Genomic DNA, 19,664 nt, shown 5'->3' on the forward strand with positions numbered 1-19,664 from the left:
GTATAGGAGGTCGTGGGTTTGATCCCAACCCTGACGCCTGCTGAATATTTGGATCTGGATGTCGTTCTCCTCGTGGTCGCGTGGATTTTTCTCCTGGTCCTCCGGTTTTCCCTCCACGTTTATAAACATACGTCTAGAGAGGGGTGGGGAACGTCCGGCCCGCGGGCCGTATAAGGCCCGCGAAATAATTTGATCTGGCCCTGCCAAGGCAACCGCAGGCAGGACTCGAAATTCAATAAATCTAGGAGCAAACCTGGAAAAGCAGTTGCGAGTAGCAACATCATCAATACCAGCTCACATCATCACACGCCTCGCCAAAGAGAAGCAGTTCCAGCCATCGCATTAGGGGTGAGTTCATTAAATGTTTGACCAAATATAACAGGCTAATTTTTAAGTTGATGATTTTGATGTTATAAATATTCAAATGGCCCTTGGCAGAAAAAAGGTTCCCCACCCCTGGTCTAGAGTATTTGGCTGCGATATAAGTCCACAGGACAAGCTTATTTCGTTGAGCTATACTTTGTTGCCAGATCGCTTCTAAACTAAAAAAATAAGTTTCATCGTTTTCAGTGTAATCCACAGCACAAGACGCCAGCCGTGGCCAATGCAACATAAACTATGAACCATAGAGAATAATAAAACGACACGAACTCTCTCCCGAAGCCCTCTCGTCGTGGCCAGCACGCTTCGACTTTGGACTTTAGTTCCTGAACACATTGCCATACGCAATTACATAGATAGATATAGAGACTCATGCAGATACATATTGTACTCATAGAGACATCGAGACCCATACACAGTCCTGTACATTAATTGCAAGCCACGGGTAGTGCGATTGTGGCCATGTAACCCAAGCTATGGAGCGCACAGTAAACCGATAGTAATCTGCGCTCCTCCAACAGAGGAGGAAGAATAGCAACACCACACGAACTCTAAACTCCTGAAGCTCGACTCGTAGTGGCCAGCAGACCTCGATATGTGGGCTTCTAGCCCAAGGGTCGGCAACCCGCGGCTCCGGAGCCGCATGCGGCTCTTTAGGGACTGCATTGCGACTCTTGAAATATTGAGGGGGAGGGGGTTACCGATTTCAGAAAAAAATGTCTTGGTTTGCCGACCTGTGACCTTGGGAGTCCAGTGTACCATGGAAGTCTAGTTTACCATGGGAGCCGAGTTTACCATGGGAGTCCAGTTTACCGTGGAAGTCAAATTCACCATGGGAGTCCAGTTTACAATGGAAGTCCAGTTTACCATGGGAGTCCAGTTTACCATGGTAGTCCAGTTTACCGCGGAAGTCCAGTTTACCATGGGAGTCAAGTTTACAATGGAAGTCCAGTTTACCATGAAAGTCCAGTTTACCATGGAAGCCCAGTTACCATGGGCAGGATTCAGCAACCTTCCGTTCCGGAGCAGCATGCATCACCGTCTCGTATTCGCCAAACTGCATTGTGGCTCTTGAAATTTTGAGTTGTTTTTAATACCGAATTAATGGGAGTCCAGTTTAGCATGAAAGTCCAGTTTACCATGGAAGCCGTTTACCGTCGAAACAAAAATATCTCTCGTTGTTATTTGTGTTTCCCACTGCTGTATTATATAGCCCCTGTGAATGCGGTTGCAGCTACTGCTGCAACAGCTGCTGCTGGTATCATCGCCTCGAGCAGCATATCGAGGGCGCCACGGTGGCTCGGAGATGTTAACTACCTCGCCTGGTGTGCAGGAGGTCCGTGGGTTCGACCCCTGACGCCTGCTGCTGCTGTATATTTGGAGTTTGCGGGGTCTCTCTCCGGGCCCTCCGGGTTTCCCCCTCCACATTTACAATCAACATCAGCTACTGCTGAACATTTCCACTTGATAAGCCACATCGCTGAGCCATCATTTGCGATCGCTTTTGAAAAAGCGCTACGTGTAGCTCAGCACTAAACTAAAAAAACAATGATAATAATTGCTTTTTTTACCGTTATCTGGCAACAAAACTGACACCTTTTTTTACAAGGAGTCATGTTTGCATTGACCACAATACCTGCAGTCGGAAGTTATGCGCCTTTTGGCGTCATCTGGTCCAACACCATGTGAGACTAGGCTCTAAGGAAAGCTGTCTCGGGTGTGGACCAATACATTTCAAGGACAGTGCACATACATTATCAGAGTTGTGTGTTTTGTTTGCATTCCGACTGCAGGTATTGTGGTCAATGCAAATATGACTCCTTGTAAAAAAAGGTGTCAGTTTTGTTACCAGATAAAAGGGTAAAAAAACAATTATCATATTTTGCTACTGGCAAATGAGGTTCCAATGGGGTAAAAAAGCAATGTTTATAGTTGTATAGAGAGCGGACCAACCCACTCGTGGTCCTGCGCTGCCGCCTGGCGTCCACGCAAGGGAATGGTCGCCAGTGCCGAGCCCGGGGGATGATTCGTGTCGCTGCTGCTGGTGGTGGAGGAGGTGGAGGAGGAGGTGGTGGTGGAGGAGGAGGTGGAGGTGGTGGTGGAGGAGGTGGTTGTGGAGGTAGAATTGAAGCGGTCAGCGCGCCGCGCTACGAACCCGGCCACCCGATTTCGGCTCACGGCCAACGCCGGCGACGATTATCGAACCGGGCCCTGGGCCTCCACTAGATCGACTCAGCCTCAAATGAGTAACCTGGTGTAGCGGCGTGTAGTGACACAGCGCCACTGGGGGAGACGAAGGCGCTCGCCGACAGCACTTTGCCCCAATTGTTAAAGGCGACAGCGGGAGATCTTTATCTTTGAAGGTGGCGATGATGGTGGTGGTGGCGGTGTGTGTGTGCAGGCTTGTTGTGAGCTTACACTGTACCGGCCACCCCCCACCGAACCAAGCCACACGGATGTGAGAGAGAGAGAGAGAATTGATAAATGAAATAAATAAAATCGTGATACAAGAAGGTGCCCCCCCCCCCTCCGCGTGCGACGCCGACCACCGCCGTCTTCAAGGTGAGGGCCTCTCCGTGGGAAGGTGACCAACTTGCCGGTCAGCTGCTGCTGCTGTTGTTGTTGTTGTTTGTGGTGTTGACGACGGCCACCACCACCACACACGGAGCGATGGTCCCTGCCATTCTACGTGGCTGGGACACGGCTGATTATCGCGTGAAAAGGGGTAAATGTTGAGTGTGTGGCGCGTGTTCGTCTGCGCTAGTCCCGTAGTGTTTGGTGGTGGTGGGTGGTGGTGGTTGTTGGTGGTTGTTAGTGGTGGTGTTGGTGGTTGTTGGTGGTGGTGTTTGGGGGTGGTGGTTGTTGGTGGTGGTGTTGTTGTTGGTGGTGTTTGGTGGTGGTTGTTGGTGGTTGTTGTTGTTGGTGGTGGTGGTGGTTGTGTGGTGGTGGTGTTTGGGGGTGGTGGTGGTGGTTGTTGGTGGTGGTGTTTGGGGGTGGTGGTTGTTGGTGGTGGTGTTGTTGTTGGTGGTGTTTGGTGGTGGTTGTTGGTGGTTGTTGTTGTTGGTGGTGGTGGTGGTTGTGTGGTGGTGGTGTTTGGGGGTGGTGGTGGTGGTTGTTGGTGGTGGTGTTTTGGGGTGGTGGTGTTGTTGGTGGTGGTGTTGTTGTTGGTGGTGTTTGGTGGTGGTTGTTGGTGGTGTTTGGTGGTGGTTGTTGGTGGTGGTGGTTGTTGGTTGGTGGTGGTTGTTGGTTGGTGGTGGTTGTTGTTGGTGGGGTTGTTGGTGGTGGTGGTGTTTGGTGGTGGTTGTTGGTGGTGTTGGTGGTTGTTGGTTGGTGGTGGTTGTTGTTGGTGGTGGTGTTTGGTGGTGGTTGTGGTTGTTGTTGGTGGTGGTGTTGGTGGTCACAAGTGGTGAGAGGGTTGATGGCTCGCGGAGGGCCTCATCCAGCAGTGGATGGGGCATCTTGGCTGCCACTTCTCCCGCCGTGGCAGGCTGGTGGCGAGATTACAGTGCGTGTGTGTGATGTGGTATGTATGGACTTACAGTGTGTACTGTACCACCGTATTATATACTGTAATGTATAGACTTATAGTGTGTACTGTACCACCGTATTATATACTGTAATGTATAGACTTACAGTGTGTACTGTACCAGCGTATAATATACTGTAATGTATAGACTTATAGTGTGTACTGTACCACCGTATTATATACTGTAATGTATAGACTTACAGTGTGTACTGTACCAGCGTATAATATACTGTAATGTATAGACTTATAGTGTGTACTGTACCAGCGTATAATATACTGTAATGTATAGACTTACAGTGTGTACTGTACCAGCGTATGATATACTGTAATGTATAGACTTATAGTGTGTACTGTACCACCGTATGATATACTGTAATGTATAGACTTATAGTGTGTACTGTACCACCGTATGATATACTGTAGTGTATAGACTTATAGTGTGTACTGTACCAGCGTATATACTGCAGTGTATAGACTTATAGTGTGTACTGTACCACCGTATGATATACTGTAATGTATAGACTTATAGTGTGTACTGTACCACCGTATGATATACTGTAATGTATAGACTTATAGTGTGTACTGTACCACCGTATGATATACTGTAGTGTATAGACTTATAGTGTGTACTGTACCACCGTATGATATACTGTAGTGTATAGACTTATAGTGTGTACTGTACCAGCGTATATACTGCAGTGTATAGACTTATAGTGTGTACTGTACCACCGTATGATATACTGTAGTGTATAGACTTATAGTGTGTACTGTACCAGCGTACATAGCTGATATCACAAGTTAGGATGTGAGAATTGTAAGGTTGTTGTGTAACGTGTGATGCTTGGCACAGATTGCAATGTCGCTGTTGTGAATTGCCTCCAATCGGATATGCAATAGTCCTCGTGTGTGTGCTGTGTGTACATATTGTTGTACACACGTTATGTTTGTGTAGGGTGTAGTATTGTGTACGCGCTACTGTGTTGCTGCTTACAACGTCTAACACGGATAATGTGAATAAGCTTCGCTAATAATGTACTATGATTAAGACAATCACAGTGACACTGCATTGTTAGTGCTTTGAGATGTCTCTTAGTAAGTGGCAATCGTCGAATATGGACTGATGCTCATATGTAGTAACATCGTCGTCATCATCATCATCAGCAGCCATGGTCAATCCACTGCTGGGATGAAGGCGACGATATTCAGAAGGTAAACAATCTGGAACCGATTCCATCGCTCCATCTCCCTCGTCGGACGTCGTTGAGTCTGAGCCGTGGACGGTGACTTGGCCCCGAAGTGCCACCGACTCTTCTCAGCGGTCTTGGACGACGTTGATCGTCCACCTGCCACCCCCACGACCCTGTGCACCATGTTGGTCGTTCACCTGCCACCCCCACCACCATGTGCACCATGTTGGTCGTTCACCTGCCACCCCCACCACCCTGTGGACCATGTTGGTCGTTCACCTGCCACCCCCACCACCCTGTGGACCATGTTGGTCGTTCACCTGCCACCCCCACCACCCTGTGGACCATGTTGGTCGTTCACCTGCCACCCCCACGACCCTGTGCACCATGTTGATCGTTCACCTGCCACCCCCACGACCCTGTGGACGACGTTGGTCGTTCACCTGCCACCCCCACGACCCTGTGGACGATGTTGGTCGTTCACCTGCCACCCCCACGACCCTGTGCACCATGTTGGTCGTTCACCTGCCACCACCACCACCCTGTGGACCATGTTGGTCGTTCACCTGCCACCCCCACCACCCTGTGCACCATGTTGGTCGTTCACCTGCCACCACCACCACCCTGTGGACCATGTTGGTCGTTCACCTGCCACCCCCACCACCCTGTGGACCATGTTGATCGTTCACCTGCCACCCCCACCACCCTGTGGACCATGTTGATCGTTCACCTGCCACCCCCACCACCCTGTGGACCATGTTGATCGTTCACCTGCCACCCCCACCACCCTGTGCACCATGTTGATCGTTCACCTGCCACCCCCACCACCCTGTGCACCATGTTGGTCGTTCACCTGCCACCCCCACCACCCTGTGCACCATGTTGGTCGTTCACCTGCCACCCCCACCACCCTGTGCACCATGTTGATCGTTCACCTGCCACCCCCACCACCCTGTGGACCATGTTGATCGTTCACCTGCCACCCCCACCACCCTGTGGACCATGTTGATCGTTCACCTGCCACCCCCACCACCCTGTGCACCATGTTGATCGTTCACCTGCCACCCCCACCACCCTGTGCACCATGTTGATTGTTCACCTGCCACCCCCACCACCCTGTGCACCATGTTGGTCGTTCACCTGCCACCCCCACCACCCTGTGCACCATGTTGGTCGTTCACCTGCCACCCCCACCACCCTGTGGACGATGTTGATCATTGACCTGCCACCCCCACCACCCTGTGGACGATGTTGATCGTTCACCTGCCACCCCCACCACCCTGTGCACCATGTTGATCGTTCACCTGCCAACCCCACGACTCCGTGGATGACGTTGATCGTTCACCTGCACCCCCACGACCCTGTGGAGTCCAGAGGGTCATGGGGCCCCTCTCAATGTCATTCCAAGCTTGCATCTTCTTCCACACTTCTTTGCACACTTACGTTGAGCACAGTATATTTTTAAATATATATATTGTACAGATGATAATAACAATAATAGACAGTTTTGTAGGCAAAAGTATATTTGCTGGCTAGGATTATAGATATGACAACTAAACTACGTTGTTTATTTGATTGGTTTTAGGCCCCATTGGGCAGATCGCGTGTAGAAGCGACCTGGCTGTCGCATGATCGTTCAACAAAGTGCGCTGATCGTGTGGACATTTATAACAGTAACACAATACTCTAAACACGTGATGTTGATTCTAAATAAACCAGAGGACCTGGACAAAAAAATCCACGGGACCATGGGGAGACACAGGCACCCCCGAAAACTCCAAATATACAACAGACGTCTGGGTCGGGATCAAACCCATGGCCTGTATGCCGGGCGAGGTAGTTAACATCTCACCACCGTGATGACCCATGACCCACAACCCAGTAGCCACGTACTGGGTCGTCCTGGGGCCCACGTTTTACCCCACTAGACGCCCAAAACGACTTTCTGTAGAGTAACCCTTTCACCGCTGCTGGATGAAGAGAGGTGGGTGGATTGAGGAAACGTGTCCATTGTTTCAACTTCCGTTCCTGGAGATCGAACCGGCGTGCTCAAAAGCACCCAATAGACACGGTGGTTCTTGACATGAGCAGATTTTTTTTAGAAGGTAAATAATCGAAAAAACAATCAAGCACGGACACCTAAGTACAAACTACATTGTGTCATCACACCTATGTATTTGTTAACATATATAATTGTTACAATTGAGAACCAAATTGGGTGCCAGGCTGCAGTAATAAAGATTAAGAACCACTGCCACAGACAGTGCGTATCACAAATATATGATGTTGGACTATGAGCGATTACGTCAAGGCTCTTTCTCTTGGCTTGTGGGGAAATAACATTCTTATTCCTAGCATTTGCAGGGGTGAGGAGGCATGGGTGACTCATGCTAACAGTGGAGTGGCGGTCATACGTTGCGTGTCTATGTCTGACGTTGGTTTGAATGTCTGAATTCCTCTCGTGCCCTAATGCAGGAAGTGAGATTGAATCACGTGTTGCCTTGTCACCGCTGCATTTTGGTCAACAAAAAAAAGCCCCTCCAGAGAATGTAGGTTAGCACGCAACAAAAGAGCCTTGGGGTGCCGCACATTCCAAAGGTTCAATTGCTGCACCCCTCGTTTTACTACTTGCCGTGGCGGTCACACCTCTTGCCGCATCGCCTGGGACGGGCCCGACCTGTTCGAATCTCGGAAGCTAAGCAGGTACCAGCCTGGATAGCTCTTGTTGATGGTAACATTGGCTGCTGTGCGGTGTATGTTGTGAGAAGCAAAGTGCAGTACGGCAGAATGCATTGTTTTACTGAACTATGCCCCCATGTCCATGTTCCCTGCCATTACCAACCTGGGCTGGCCGGCGTGGTGAAGTACAGTCAGGTAATTCCCATGACCCGCACATCTTGGGGAGGCCCTCATCCAGCAGTGCATTTACGCAAGGGCCGTATGTGTATTAACTATACACAAAGATCCCCCATATAGCCTAACAGACTGTTGAGGCAAGTTCTGTCAGCGAGCACCTATTAATGCCGGCACGGCACACGAGGGGGTGGGTGGCCAGTGTCACACCCAGCCGCCTTTGTATCCTTAGTAGCGATGTTTACACACCACACCAGGTACTAGGGGAGGCCCAGGACCGGTACAGATAATCGTCACTGGTGTTGGCCGTGAATGGAACTCTGGTCGTCCGATTCGTAGCGCAGTGCGCTAACCGCTACACCACCACTCCCTCCGTATATGTGACCGTGTACACAATACACGGCCACATATACAGCTGCAATCACCATAATCAACTATTGGATGGCAGGCGGCAAGAATTTTTGTTCATTCGTTGACACTGCACCTTTTAACAGCCAGAAAGGCAACATCTGCTGTATCACCTTGAAGCCAGCCCTGCATAATAAATCCGTGATGGATCACCTATACATTCAATCCCGACAGAGATCCCAGCGGTGTGTCGACGTTTCCGACGGAGTGAAAAGAACGAGATAAGGCCTCACTTTTGTTGAGTGTGAATCGTGTGTGTGTGTGCGTGTGAAAGGGCCTCTATTAAATGCAGAGTCAGAACGAATTACTGCAATGGGGGGGGGGGGGCTTTTACGCTTTCAAAGCGAGGCACACTCACCACATGGTCACCCCGTGGGCAATGTCGACATGGCCTGGCTAATGGAAGCTCGCAGCACAGCCCAGGACCGCGGTTCTCAACTGCAGTAGAGGAGATGCCGTTGACGGATTTGGTTTTGTCACGGGCCCGCTGCAGGCGGTGTCATTTGTGGCCCTAATTCTCCATTGTAATTATCAGGCGTTAGCCATGCTGTGTCGTAGCCATATCTCAAAGTCCAATTCTGTACGGCGCCTGTACAGTGCTTTACACACAGATCACTTTGCATGTGTAATCTACTGGCTGCCAAGGTCTCCTTTACAGAAGGGATCATACATTTCACCAGGCCCTCACGTGAATAAATAAAGGAGGATATTGGTTAAATTTCTATCTTGACGTAATGTCTCTAAGGGGTCGGGTGAAGCTGCAGGAAATCTCGCTGCCTTCTAACCTTGGGAGGCCACGCGATCATTTCCCCTGCGGGCATCTGAGCCCGGTGCCCCAAACCATAACATCCCTTCTACGTCTTGTCCAGGCTTTCCAATTTCCACTCACCGATTCTATAAGCGCATATCGTTGAATGCCGTCTGTAGGCATGTTTCATTTTTCCAATACCGCATGTGCTTACAGATGGCCATGTGAGAATCTATTTCCTCCCCGTCCTCTTCTATTGGGCTGCCATCGCAGTTTTTCCACTTCCCGCACTGTGGATGAAACGAATGTAAGTGGCTGTAATTTTAATAGTTGGTATGAATGCAGGTGGAGAGTTTCAGTCGACAGGCTTTCCCGTCGAAGATATGGTTGTGCACATGTTACACATGCCGCCAAATTAGCATAGATGATAGTGTGACTCGTGCAGATATCATGCTGAGGCTGTAAATAGTTTTCAGCTACGTTGCACTACATGCATGGATTAAAGTGATACATCAGGAATAGTCTGTAGTTTATTGTGATTCCGATAATCTGACTTGCTGCAATTCCTGTATCAAGTTCATTGGACCCAGACACATTTATACATTCATGATCGTTGCATATTGTACAACCGTTGCGTTATTCCATTATGTCGTTAGTCCTCCCTTAAGTTGACTGCTTTAAATGAGTACCTGCTGCGGTGTGTAATACATCAGCATTGCGGAGACAAAGGTGGCCGGGTCTTCTTCTGACCACACCATCCCCTTGTGTGTGTTGCGTCGGCTGTTAATGTGCTCACTCGAATCACTTGGCTTAATAGTCTATTAGGCTCTGTGGGGATCTTTGTCCTTGATTGTGCAGAAATAGTCAGATGATGAGAATGTATCCTTTCTATGAGTTCGAGTGGACAGTAGTTACCATTGGCAGCTGCCATAGTTATATTTGCACATCGGTGTTCATGATGGATTTCATGTTCGCTACGGTCACCTACACAAACTCTAGGGCTCCTGAGCAAAGGATCACATAATTCAGGCTACATTTCCAAAATACCATGTAATCAAACTGCTCTTATCTGAGGACCCTATTTCCTTTAAATCCTACGTGTGGCCCCAATTGATCCCCAAAAAGGCATTTAACCTAGGGTAGATGTTTTTTTTCAATTCAAATGTTTTTTTACAGATAAGAGGAGTGACCTGGAAGTGATGGCAATTTCATCCCATTATTTATTTTATCTGTGGATACGAATAACACAGAAGAGGTCTCTCAGAAACACTAAATGCATCCTTTAGTAATACCTGGCAATGAGAATGCACTATGTGATGTGAATTGCAAAACATGAATTGCAAATTAAATTTCGATAAAAGTAGTCCTGCATCAGTAGAAAGAAAACATATTGAGCTTGATGTTAAGAAATAACTACATTGTGAACAAAGGCAACATTTTTGGGTGTAATTTTAGTTAAATAGTAAAAATGTGTAGCTATTAAATTTAAATTACCTATTATGATCATATTAACTTCTCGGTGAGGCCTTTGTCCTGAATATGCCTTTATAAATAAAATGACATTTATAAATTTCGATTTAAAGCTTTCGTGACTGCAGGGATTCATCTTCTTGGTTCTTTCGGTAAAGTCACGTAGAAGGGAAGTAATAAAATAATAAAAATAAAACATAATAAAACAATTCTCACGACGTTTCGGCCACAACGCAAGCAGCCGTCCTCAGGTGAAAACCAGGTCCGTCGAGGCGACAGAGTCATTCAGACAGAGTCATTCAGACTCTGTCGCCTCGACGGACCTGGTTTTCACCTGAGGACGGCTGCTTGCGTTGTGGCCGAAACGTCGTGAGAATTGTTTTATTATGTTTTATTTTTATTATTTTATTACTTCCCTTCTACGTGACTTTACCGAAAGAACCAAGAAGACATTTATAAAATACATTACAGGTAATATAAATGCGATATACCTAGTGTGTACAATATTGACATCGATATCCTTGTGCAAGGGAGTCCAAGGATTGGTAGCAAGTTCTGGAATCGCAAGAGACATACTTGCTCGGCATGTAACGATGCATCGATTCGGCACGGAGGGTTTTTGTGCAGCCCGTAATTCAATCGTGCTCGTCCGGGTTGGCGCCCTATGTCGATAATTTTTTCTCTCAACCTTTTGCCACACAACACTTACTGCGGGCATCTTCAGGAGTTGAAAAGATATTCTCAGCACGCAGCTTAATCCATAAGACCACAAGCGTGCATGTAGTTATGGATAAAATCGAGATGTTGTGCGTGAGAATTTATTCATTTTCGTTTTGTGCAAATACAATTTTTGGTGAATGGAGCAAATAGGACTGCAAACAATAACAAACGAGATGGATAAAACGAGACCAATCATTAACTGAATTCAATTGTAACCATGAATCTTAACAATTCATAAAATCGCTTATGATACTGGGGTTGAGATATCCTTGCATGCTTAGTGTTTACCTTTCGATATATTTATTATGATACTTATTTTCTGAGATGTCGCTGTTACTGTCAGCATGTTAATCAGCGCAAATTGAACAGTTTTATTGCCATTGTTGGTTGTACTTTAACGGGCTGGGTGAGCGTGAAGAGCACGTCACTTTCGCTGTGTTGGTAGTAGAAGGTGATCGTGCAAAATGTTGAATGGTGCTTCATGGAATAGCCCGTGGATAAATACACGTTCGCCTTTGTTGAGCCTATGGCCGCTCCCCTTATTGCTGCTTGTGTATTCACCCAAAAAACAAAAGTACGACGCGCCACACGCTTTACTTTGGACTTTTCAAGATCCCTGCACGATGTCATGGTCCAAATTTGCCAAATTTGAAAGATTATTAGCATTTTAATTGATATGAAAGTATCAATAATCGCAATCGCCCCCCGATTTAGAAAATCTAGTATAACCCTCCTGAAAAAGTTTTTACACGCAGGTTGTCACAGCTAATATTATGAGTAATAATAGTTTTTTTGGGTTAGGCCATGTCACGATCTGACCAAATCCTTGTCGTTAAGAACCCTCCACCACCCAACACAGTCAAATAGAGTAAATCGTTACGCGATGTACAAGCTTTTTAGAGCTCCGGTAATTATTATTGTTTCACATAGCTCACCGCTAAGTTGACGAACAATTCTCACAACCAAATTACGCAATTAGATACGATCTAGAGTCTGAAACTGTGTCAAGCCTCGTCAGGACAGGATCCAGTAGGTCACAGTAATAATCCAGGAAGTCAGAATCGCAGTCTCTCTTGACCCGCCTGACTTAATATAATGATTATTATCATGAAAGGTCAGGAACGCAGTGCACAAACTATACTTTGTTTTCTAAAATGTGCCGTTCTGTTTTGCTCGGCTACCCTGAATGATGGTGATCAGTGAGGCTCTCCGCAACGAAGGCGTGGCAGCGATTTGCGTGTTTTTGCCGACGACACTTTAAATAGCTCAGGGTGTGCCGCTGGAGCCTGGCAGGTGCCCGCAAACAGCGACGGTGGCTCCAGATCCACTGACGATGCTCCCGGGCCGGACTTTACAATGCGCCTGTAAATGCTGATGCATTGGCGCGCATGAATTAGTTATTGTGGGTGAAGTGGCAGCCAGCTTACCGGCATTAGAAGAGCTGGTCCTTTACGTGTGCACGTGTGGATATTTTGATGGTGGTTAGCACACTGCGCTACGAACCCGGCGACCCGAATTTGATTCTACGCTTTAGGACAAGTTGTAATACCAAATTTTACTGATGTTAGCCGTGGTCAGGGAATTAACGCGGGTCACAGGGTTCATAGTGCAGTGTGCAAACCACTGCACCACCAAAAAACAAAGACATGTTTCCTGTACAGTATAGAGTACGTTACTGTAAGATTGTCAGGGGCAGGAGGATCTCCTAAGGCCATGTACTTGCACACAGAGGCAGAGACACAAGAAGATGCACAAAACTGGATTTAAGTGGTTTGATTGAAGGGCGCCCTCGTTGAGAGAGAGACAAGGTGGTACATGCGCGAAGGGCCTCGGGCATCCCCGCCTGCATGCGTTGCTGAAAGCCTCCCATAATGGTATTGATCGGAATGAATCCATTGATGGGCCAGGGTAGGTGCTTAGGCTCTTGAAAAGTCACGAGTGGTGAACAATGGTAAAGGACCCTTCGAAGCCTGGGAAAATGTGAACCGAAGCTCCGTGTGTAAGTTGGCTCAAGTGTGCGCAATTATCAGTGCTTTTATTATGTGAGGGCTCTGCGAATTTACGAACTAGCACAGCGCTGCTGTTGCTACATCGGCCGTAGTAAGCAGAGTGTGGGGGGCGTGTTTGTAATACCTGGGCAGTAGTAAGCAGGGCGTGGGGTGCGTGTTCGTAATACCTGGGCAGTAGTAAGCAGGGAGTGGGGTGTGTGTTCGTAATACCTGGGCAGTAGTAAGCAGGGTGTGGGGTGCGTGTTCGTCATACCTGGGCAGTAGTAAGCAGGGCGTGGGGTGCGTGTTCGTCATACCTGGGCAGTAGTAAGCAGGGTGTGAGGTGCGTGTTCGTCATACCTGGGCAGTAGTAAGCAGGGAGTGGGGTGTGTGTTCGTAATACCTGGGCAGTAGTAAGCAGGGCGTGGGGTGCGTGTTCGTAATACCTGGGCAGTAGTAAGCAGGGCGTGGGGTGTGTGTTCGTAATACCTGGGCAGTAGTAAGCAGGGTGTGGGGTGCGTGTTCGTCATACCTGGGCAGTAGTAAGCAGGGCGTGGGGTGCGTGTTCGTCATACCTGGGCAGTAGTAAGCAGGGCGTGGGGTGCGTGTTCGTAATACCTGGGCAGTAGTAAGCAGGGTGTGGGGTGCGTGTTCGTCATACCTGGGCAGTAGTAAGCAGGGTGTGGGGTGTGTTCGTCATACCTGGGCAGTAGTAAGCAGGGTGTGGGGTGCGTGTTCGTCATACATGGGCAGTAGTAAGCAGGGTGTGGGGTGTGTGTTCGTCATACCTGGGCAGTAGTAAGCAGGGCGTGGGGTGCGTGTTCGTCATACCTGGGCAGTAGTAAGCAGGGTGTGGGGTGCGTGTTTGTAATACCTGGGCAGTAGTAAGCAGGGCGTGGGGTGCGTGTTCGTAATACCTGGGCAGTAGTAAGCAGGGTGTGGGTGCGTGTTTGTAATACCTGGGCAGTAGTAAGCAGGGCGTGGGGTGCGTGTTCGTCATACCTGGGCAGTAGTAAGCAGGGTGTGGGGTGCGTGTTCGTAATACCTGGGCAGTAGTAAGCAGGGCGTGGGGTGCGTGTTCGTAATACCTGGGCAGTAGTAAGCAGGGTGTGGGGTGCGTGTTCGTAATACCTGGGCAGTAGTAAGCAGGGCATGGGGTGCGTGTTCGTCATACCTGGGCAGTAGTAAGCAGGGCGTGGGGTGCGTGTTCGTCATACCTGGGCACTAGTAAGCAGGGTGTAGGGTGTGTGTTCGTCATACCTGGGCAGTAGTAAGCAGGGCGTGGGGTGCGTGTTCGTAATACCTGGGCAGTAGTAAGCAGAGTGTGAGGTGCGTGTTCGTCATACCTGGGCAGTAGTAAGCAGGATGTAGGGTGTGTGTTCGTCATACCTGGGCAGTAGTAAGCAGGGCGTGGGGTGCGTGTTCGTAATACCTGGGCAGTAGTAAGCAGGGTGTGAGGTGCGTGTTCGTCATACCTGGGCAGTAGTAAGCAGGGTGTAGGGTGTGTGTTCGTCATACCTGGGCAGTAGTAAGCAGGGCGTGGGGTGTGTGTTCGTCATACCTGGGCAGTAGTAAGCAGGGCGTGGGGTGCGTGTTCGTCATACCTGGGCAGTAGTAAGCAGGGTGTGGGGTGCGTGTTTGTAATACCTGGGCAGTAGTAAGCAGGGCGTGGGGTGCGTGTTTGTAATACCTGGGCAGTAGTAAGCAGGGCGTGGGGTGCGTGTTCGTCATACCTGGGCAGTAGTAAGCAGGGTGTGGGGTGTGTGTTCGTCATACCTGGGCAGTAGTAAGCAGGGCGTGGGGTGCGTGTTCGTCATACCTGGGCAGTAGTAAGCAGGGTGTGGGGTGCGTGTTTGTAATACCTGGGCAGTAGTAAGCAGGGCGTGGGGTGCGTGTTCGTAATACCTGGGCAGTAGTAAGCAGGGTGTGGGTGCGTGTTTGTAATACCTGGGCAGTAGTAAGCAGGGCGTGGGGTGCGTGTTCGTCATACCTGGGCAGTAGTAAGCAGGGTGTGGGGTGCGTGTTCGTAATACCTGGGCAGTAGTAAGCAGGGCGTGGGGTGCGTGTTCGTAATACCTGGGCAGTAGTAAGCAGGGTGTGGGGTGCGTGTTCGTAATACCTGGGCAGTAGTAAGCAGGGCATGGGGTGCGTGTTCGTCATACCTGGGCAGTAGTAAGCAGGGCGTGGGGTGCGTGTTCGTCATACCTGGGCACTAGTAAGCAGGGTGTAGGGTGCGTGTTCGTCATACCTGGGCAGTAGTAAGCAGGGCGTGGGGTGCGTGTTCGTCATACCTGGGCACTAGTAAGCAGGGTGTAGGGTGTGTGTTCGTCATACCTGGGCAGTAGTAAGCAGGGCGTGGGGTGCGTGTTCGTCATACCTGGGCAGTAGTAAGCAGGGCGTGGGGTGCGTGTTCGTAATACCTGGGCAGTAGTAAGCAGGGTGTGAGGTGCGTGTTCGTCATACCTGGGCAGTAGTAAGCAGGGTGTAGGGTGTGTGTTCGTCATACCTGGGCAGTAGTAAGCAGGGTGTGAGGTGCGTGTTCGTCATACCTGGGCAGTAGTAAGCAGGGTGTGAGGTGCGTGTTCGTCATACCTGGGCAGTAGTAAGCAGGGTGTAGGGTGTGTGTTCGTCATACCTGGCCAGTAGTAAGCAGGGCGTGGGGTGCGTGTTCGTAATACCTGGGCAGTAGTAAGCAGGGTGTGAGGTGTGTGTTCGTAATACCTGGGCAGTAGTAAGCAGGGCGTGGGGTGCGTGTTCGTCATACCTGGGCAGTAGTAAGCAGGGCGTGGGGTGTGTGTTCGTAATACCTGGGCAGTAGTAAGCAGGGCGTGGGGTGTGTGTTCGTAATACCTGGGCAGTAGTAAGCAGGGTGTGGGGTGCGTGTTCGTAATACCTGGGCAGTAGTAAGCAGGGTGTTGGGTGTGTGTTCGTCATACCTGGGCAGTAGTAAGCAGGGTGTGGGGTGCGTGTTCGTAATACCTGGGCAGTAGTAAGCAGGGTGTGGGGTGCGTGTTCGTCATACCTGGGCAGTAGTAAGCAGGGTGTGGGGTGCGTGTTCGTAATACCTGGGCAGTAGTAAGCAGGGTGTGGGGTGCGTGTTCGTAATACCTGGGCAGTAGTAAGCAGGGTGTGGGGTGTGTGTTCGTCATACCTGGGCAGTAGTAAGCAGGGTGTGGGATGCGTGTTCGTCATACCTGGGCAGTAGTAAGCAGGGTGTGGGGTGCGTGTTCGTAATACCTGGGCAGTAGTAAGCAGGGTGTGGGGTGCGTGTTCGTAATACCTGGGCAGTAGTAAGCAGGGCGTGGGGTGTGTGTTCGTAATACCTGGGCAGTAGTAAGCAGGGTGTGGGGGGCGTGTTCGTCATACCTGGGCAGTAGTAAGCAGGGCGTGGGGTGTGTGTTCGTAATACCTGGGCAGTAGTAAGCAGGGTGTGGGGGGCGTGTTCGTCATACCTGGGCAGTAGTAAGCAGGGCGTGGGGTGTGTGTTCGTAATACCTGGGCAGTAGTAAGCAGGGTGTGGGGGGCGTGTTCGTCATACCTGGGCAGTAGTAAGCAGGGCGTGGGGTGTGTGTTCGTAATTCCTGGGCAGTAGTAAGCAGGGTGTGGGGGGCGTGTTCGTCATACCTGGGCAGTAGTAAGCAGGGCGTGGGGTGTGTGTTCGTAATACCTGGGCAGTAGTAAGCAGGGTGTGGGGGGCGTGTTCGTCATACCTGGGCAGTAGTAAGCAGGGCGTGGGGTGTGTGTTCGTAATTCCTGGGCAGTAGTAAGCAGGGTGTGGGGGGCGTGTTCGTCATACCTGGGCAGTAGTAAGCAGGGTGTGGGGTGCGTGTTCGTCATACCTGGGCAGTAGTAAGCAGGGTGTGGGGTGCGTGTTCGTCATACCTGGGCAGTAGTAAGCAGGGTGTGAGGTGCGTGTTCGTCATACCTGGGCAGTAGTAAGCAGGGCGTGGGGTGTGTGTTCGTCATACCTGGGCAGTAGTAAGCAGGGTGTGGGGTGCGTGTTCGTCATACCTGGGCAGTAGTAAGCAGGGTGTGAGGTGCGTGTTCGTCATACCTGGGCAGTAGTAAGCAGGGCGTGGGGTGTGTGTTCGTAATACCTGGGCAGTAGTAAGCAGGGCGTGGGGTGCGTGTTCGTCATACCTGGGCAGTAGTAAGCAGGGCGTGGGGTGTGTGTTCGTAATACCTGGGCAGTAGTAAGCAGGGTGTGGGGAGTTGGTTTGTGTGCCCCCCCCCCATGCTAGTTTCCCACCCACATGCCTAAGCACTTTTCGTGAACTGAAAGCGGGACCAGAGAGACTCGGCGTGGCTTCTTTTGCTGATAAAATGAACGATTTCAATTGTACGGAAGTTTGGATTAAGACGTAAAAGCAAAACTGGAGTGTGATGTACATCCCTGCATGCTGATTGACGTAGAATAATGCTTCTCAGCATTGTTTTCTGTTTAGCGGAAAGGGTGTTAAAATGTTTATTACTAAGCCCAATTTGTGTTACGTAACGTAATCAGTAGTACAACCAGACTGGGTGTATGATATGATGAGGCACCTGTTTGTTTGCTCTGTTTTGTCACTTAATACCATTTCTGTGCACTGTAACAGGCAAAGTGCAGGTAATCGGGAAATCCTAGAGTCAAACACACTCGTGCCTCTTGTACATATACAATCAGCCCTTCTTTGAATCTACTGCTGGATGATCACCTCCACACACCGTGTGGGCTCGTGGGTGTTATTGGATTGTACTGCACCACGTCTAGCAATTGCTGGGTGAACAAGGTGGCGGATGTAGAGGTGGGAGCATAGAAGTTTATCACAGCAATGGATTTTACTGCACTGCCCTCTGCTGCTCACCAAGTGTGTCACGAAATGTAAATTACAATTGTTAAAATTTCCAAATCGGAGCGGGGGGTGGGGGGCACCACGCTTGTTAAACAAGTTTTGTAACATCTCAAATCGCTCCCAAAAAATAAATAAAAGCGTTATCCTGCCTCGGCATGCTGCGAACATTGTCACAATCGGTGGCCAGACCGCTGGCTTTCGTGACACGACACTGCAAGACGCGCCACACCGTCCTCGGGCCAAATGTTTACCAAAAGAGACGTGCCATAATTACACACTTCCTGCGCAATGGGGGGCACGGAATAGAACGACCGCCGTCCCATCCCCGAGCCGTGCTCCTCTCATCTGCGAGCGAGTGGGGCTAGCGCAGCCGCGTGCATGTCTCTCAAGAGGGGAGGGGGGGGGGCGTGTTAGCGTGCGACGTGAGTGCTCGTTAACCCGAGAGCCGGCAAGGGAACTCGAGCGAGCGGACGGGACGCATCTCAATCCGTGTTGCGCGCCTCGCCCGCTCCACCGCAAACTTGCCACGGCGGCGCAAACACTCCGCAGGTCGGTAATAAGTGCTGCATCGTACGTGCCCAGGAGAGCGATTTTTACTTCTTAATTTTTTTTGAATTGCAGCGCAGCGGTGGAAGGATGAAATAAAATAAGAACTCTCCGCAAGTTCAAAATACATTTTTCGGTAAGCAGTGTTGACGGAACGTTTGGGGAGCTGATTATTGATTGACTGCCTAGCTATAGATAAGGACGTCCGTTATCTGTCTCTTATGATTGGGGTTTAAAAGTCAAGTGTATTATTAACCTAACCTGTGCTTTTCAGCGAGGCTGATGTCACAGAAGTGGCCATTTGCTGCGGATGCCCAGTGTCGTTTTGGGTACACGGAAGAGCTATGCCGTGCTGGTACTTGTGGCTAAATTAACAGAACGCTCGTGTTTGTGTGTTTGTTTTTGTTCCAGGCTTCGTGAACAAGCAGCAGCAGCTGTAGTCTCGCTGGAGAAGTTGTTGCCCAGCTGCGAGCGGTAAATAGCACGTGCGTGGGACATTCCCCAAAGCGGCCACAGTAGGGGCACACTGCGGTGGCCAAGCCGTCCTGTGGGGTAGGCAAGGTTATTGCAGTGGCTCGTGTGCAAGGCGGCGGGGGTGAGGGGGTTGCCATTTAGCTGAGTGCATTAAAGTCTGTCCTTCACTTTCTCTAGCGCTCTGGGTGCTTGGGTAATTTAAAATGTTCACGACAGAGTTTGAGAGTCGGTGGTTGTTCCCAGTATGTTGAAGTTTAGATTTTTGCTCTTTGGGTCTTTCGGTAAAGTAACGTAGATATAAATAAGTAAATTGTTATTATTTTATTATTTTTCTATCTACAGTGAGGGAAAAAAGTATTTGATCCCCTGCTGATTTTGTACGTTTGCCCACTGACAAAGAAATGATCAGTCTATCATTTTGATGGTAGGTTTATTTGAACAGAAAAACGCATGTCAAATATGTTATAAATTTATTTGCATTTCAATGAGGGAAATAAGTATTTGACCCCTCTGCAAAACATGACTTAGTAC

The 19,664-nt window shown here is 49.6% G+C and overlaps 1 protein-coding gene across 7 annotated transcripts in view; it reads left to right on the forward strand.

Moving 5' to 3' along the window:
- The first annotated feature begins 2,506 nt into the window (after positions 1 to 2,506).
- Positions 2,507 to 19,664, forward strand: part of LOC133350731 (uncharacterized) — a 59,671-nt gene continuing 42,513 nt past the window's right edge. For 3 of the 7 annotated variants that reach the window (XM_061565403.1, XM_061565408.1, XM_061565409.1), the window contains exons 1-2: positions 2,507 to 2,943; positions 19,071 to 19,133. The gene's annotated coding sequence lies outside the window, so the exon portion shown is untranslated. Of the gene's footprint in view, positions 2,944 to 18,605; positions 18,663 to 18,734; positions 18,796 to 19,070; positions 19,212 to 19,664 lie in introns of those variants that run through there. The other 4 variants (XM_061565406.1, XM_061565404.1, XM_061565405.1 and 1 more) reach the window with 4 other exon arrangements.

The sequence above is a fragment of the Lethenteron reissneri genome, chromosome 34, assembly GCF_015708825.2.
Source record: "Lethenteron reissneri isolate LAM-NWPU_2019-01 chromosome 34, ASM1570882v1, whole genome shotgun sequence".
Taxonomy (NCBI): domain Eukaryota; kingdom Metazoa; phylum Chordata; class Hyperoartia; order Petromyzontiformes; family Petromyzontidae; genus Lethenteron; species Lethenteron reissneri.